This window comes from Canis lupus, chromosome 11 (genome assembly GCF_011100685.1).
Source record: "Canis lupus familiaris isolate Mischka breed German Shepherd chromosome 11, alternate assembly UU_Cfam_GSD_1.0, whole genome shotgun sequence".
Taxonomy (NCBI): domain Eukaryota; kingdom Metazoa; phylum Chordata; class Mammalia; order Carnivora; family Canidae; genus Canis; species Canis lupus.
This window is the reverse complement of record NC_049232.1, coordinates 14979055-14983488: the sequence shown is the minus strand read 5'-3', so window position 1 is coordinate 14983488 and position 4434 is coordinate 14979055.

Here is a 4434-nt window from a genome sequence, read left to right as displayed (position 1 = left end):
GACAGAGGAAAGGGAGATGAGATTGGTCCTAGGACAGAAGCCGTAGGCAAGCAGTAGATAGTAGAATGTAGTAATGATAGTTGACAAGGAAATGGATAAAGATTTGGGGCAGGATGTTTTGAGACTTTAGGTTGGGCTTCTCCTTCAAACCAAATGCCAGAGAAAAACAAAACACGAATGTGGCCAGAAAATAAGGACAATCTAATCAGTGAAACCAATGGTGTATCATTTAGGAATATATTTGGCTGTAAAAGCCAGTATGTTAATAAAAACTAGCTTAAACATTGGAATGTATTTTATTTACGTAACAAGATATCCAGAGTTTCCCTGCTGGTAGTGTCAGTTTCCTTGCTCAAGGATTATATTAGGGTCATTTTTCCTTTCTGCTTTGACATCTTGGAATATTGGTTTTCATATCCATGCTTGTCTCATGGTCACAAGATATCTGCTCAAATCCAGCCATTACATCTGCAAGGGACACAGAAAGAAGCAGCAAAGAACAGAACCTGTCTCATCTGTCCTCTTTTACATAGAAAGGTTTCTGTGATGCTACTTTTCTCAGCTAAGATTCTGTTCAGATCTCATTGGCTAGAAGCAGGTCACGAGGTCATCTCTAATTGCCATGAATAACTTTCACATCACCAGAGCTAGGCAATTTTTGCACTGAATAAAGTAATTATTCTCTTAGGAAGTAATAAAGATTGTTTCTATCTGAGAAACAGATGAGAAACATATACATTTTCTGGTTAAAATAGGAAAAGTTATCTTTATTTTGTCACAAAATCTGTCATGTGGTTGACCATCAACTAAGTTCTATAATCACAAAGACTCATGCCCAGAAATGTTCCAGTATCATTCTTGGCCATCATTTATTATTTTACTATTTTATGCTTTATGACATTGCTGTTGTCCTGGTTTGCCAACTTAAATAACATATCACTGGGTAATTATAAGACAGTTTTCTCTGGAGCTTTAAAGGGTTTTTAAAGATAATATTATTGTGGCAACTTCTCAGTGTGATAATTTGGAGTCAGAGTCCTATTGGAGCTAGGAATGTAATACAGCTTCTCCAGCCAGTTAGAACAGTATGCAAATTGCAAATGTCTATGGAAAACATCCCACAGTTTCTTTCTGTGGGAGGAATTTTATCAATGTTTTTGTTCTATGTGTGTGTGTGAGGATGGGATGAAGTGGGGGAGAGACACAGAAAGAGAGAAGAAATAGATTGTTTATGATGCCTATTGATAAGGTTCGGGTACCGAGTTTCAATGTGAGATCCAAAATTCTTTCCTACCTTCCTATACTCCAAGACTTGTTGGTATTTCTTGGATTCCTGGGTGATTTTGGTATAATGGCCATATTTACTGTTGTGTTTAATGCTAGAATCAATTTCAACTAGACATTTCTGAAACTGCTGAAATTGCTAGCAATTTTTTTCTGGTATGTACAAATCTTAAATTAATGTAGTTGATATGCAGTGATCCAAATAAAAGCAGAAACAAAACACTTCTAATTCTATAATCTTACAAAATTAGATTTTCCATTCTCCCACAATTGTAGGTTAGTTCTCTCTTTATGTTAAACTTTTTCTTTCTTATGAAAAGCTATCACATTTGTAAGAGACTTCTCAGTCCCTTCCTATTTTAGTACAAGAGCAAGATGACCATATTTAGGAAATTATTACAAAATTGCTATAATTACTTATAACATGTATATTGGTTTATCATAATTGTTTATTGTTCTCTCTTCCCAACAGAAGCATGGCTTCTTTGTCGGCAATCAATTCACCATTTTTCAGTTTACACTTGTGTAAACAAGGACCAACAGGCCCTTTGGGGGAGGAAATAGGCTTCTGTCCTTAACTGACTTTTCATTTAGTCTGGGACCTGTGATAGACAAACATAGGAATGTTCTCATTGTGCTCGTCCATTTCTATCATTTGAGGGGAAAAGAAGTCAGCAATCTATTTTGGACTTTCATTCCAAATTCTCGCCTTCTCTGGGCTCCTGAATGGTCAATTATACCATCTCTTCAAGTGTCTTGCATCTCTTTCTCCCTACTTAGGTTTTTCTCTCAGACAATAAATGTTCTCAAATCTTTCTTATCCTAAAATTCCTTTTCCTGAATGTATCCCTCACTCCCTTCCTCATGACTGCCAATTTCCATTTCCATGTTTACATGTTCCAATGACTCTTCACCGCCATTATAATATGGCTTTCCCTGGATTAACAATAGTCAACAAGAAGCTGGGATGGATAAAGAGGCCTGGCATACACTCCACGTAGATAAATCTGTTCTATAGAAACAGGAGGGAGTCAGTGACACTGGGATATGTGATAAGACCAGAAACATTTATGGGGATAGACATAGGGCAATCCTCTGTCTCCCTGTTATATGGAACATAATTGCTGATGATTGTATCTATGAATGAGGGAGGGTCATATTAGAGTTGTTGGAAGCTTGGCTGAACCCCCCAGATTTGACATTAAGGTCACCTAACCTGAATCATCCTATGTGGACCAGGCTTATTTAGTCAACATCAATTTCTCATAGGTATAGTATGAATAGTACTATAATAAAGATTTAAGTATACTAGTACTCCAACAGTTATCCACTGGACACTCAAAAAAATATTTTCACATTCTCACAGGAAAAACTTGAGGACACTAGACCTGCAGTCCTAACAGCCACCCTGAATTATGTTATCTAGAGCTCAATGAGCTATGTTATTCTAGAAGAAATAATCCAGATATACAGAAATGCTAGGAAGGAAGAAACCTAGAAGACCAGACCCTTTGAGAAGTCAGTGTTTTATCCTTAAAAGATGGCTTATAATTCATACAGCAGATTTCAGGGTGGATTTTTGGAAAGGATAAGAAGCCAAGTTAAAAACTGGGGGGCAATCATGAGAAGACATGTAATGAAGGGTTTAGTTTCTGTACTGCTTTTCCTTTGAATTATGAAAGATTCAAAATCTTTTCTTTCCATATTGTGATCTCATGTTTTTGGACACCTCACTAAAGCCTGATATACATGTATGCCTTTTATAATGGATAAGAGGAGAAGACACATGGTGAGCCCAAGAGAGTTGGGGGACTCAGCATCATCTCTGGGTCAAGTGCTCTATCTTTCCACATACAATCACTAGATATGAAATTTTCTTAGAGGAGCAAAATGAACACATACTTCATTAGCATTCATTACCTTGGTGTCTGTTCCACATTCTTCTCTTCCAACATGTGCTTCTGGGGAGTCTATTTAATAGCCTTGGCATGAAACACAAGCACTACCATGCTGACTCCCAAACCATTATATTCAGCTGAGAGTTTATGCTCAGTCCAAGTTCAGTATGGTTCTGGACATCTCCACCTGGACATACTCTCTCAATCTGCTCCCAGTCAAGTTCTTTATTTTCTTTCTACCCCTCCACTATGTTCCTCTCTAAAAAGACTGAGTTTACACAGTGATTTAAGATAAACACAAGGTCTTCCATGTTTGTGTGTGTTTACTTATATCACAAAATATTTTGAAGTTAGTGGAAGCCATGTTCCACTAACATTCTATTTCTAACCCACATATCAACTTAAACACACCAGAAAACACAATAAATAAATAATGAACTTTAAAATACAGCAGATTTAACCAGCTCTTTTAGGTTCTTCAGCCCTGCCTCCTCTGCTTGAGTGAGAAGCCTCATATTCCAACACTATGGTATAGTAGAGAGTCTTTTAATACAACATTTTCTTCATTTTTTGCTCCATGATTTGTCCACTCTGTTCCTTCTAGCCAAAATACTTCCTCTTTTCCCCTTGTCTCTAAAATGTCAAGTGCTTAATAATCCCACAAAATTAAATCCATGTGTTATCTTTTCAGGAAGCAGTCTCTGACTCTCTGATTCTGACACTCTGACCATCAGACCTCCTCAGAAAATGCCTTTTTTCCATCAGCATGCTTACAAAACCTGTGATAACATTTCTAGGGGAGAATGTCTAAAGTTTTTTTGACTCAGTTTTCTCAAACTCAGATTGTCTTTTAAATTTGTATCTCTGTAACACAGCACAGCACCTTATACACAGTTGTTGCCTAAAAAGTGTTGAGTAACCAGAGAGAGAGCACATCTAGGGCTAAGTCATGAAGTATGGTCGCTAAGTGCAGAGTTGATACCACCAGTGGATATCTTTGTTGTTGAGTAGAGAGAAATCACCACTTACTTCAACTGGGAAGCATAATACACATACATCTAAATGCCCCCTCCTTTAGGTAATTTTTCACCAGCCCATGAGGATAAAGACATAGAAAAGCTCCCCAACACGTATCTTTAATTTTAGTATGGATTAATATGCATTTTTTATTCACACACAAGAACAACATTTTCCCCTAATGTTGCTAGTGTAAGCTTCGCTGATATATTCATGACACTTACCTTCAGCAAGA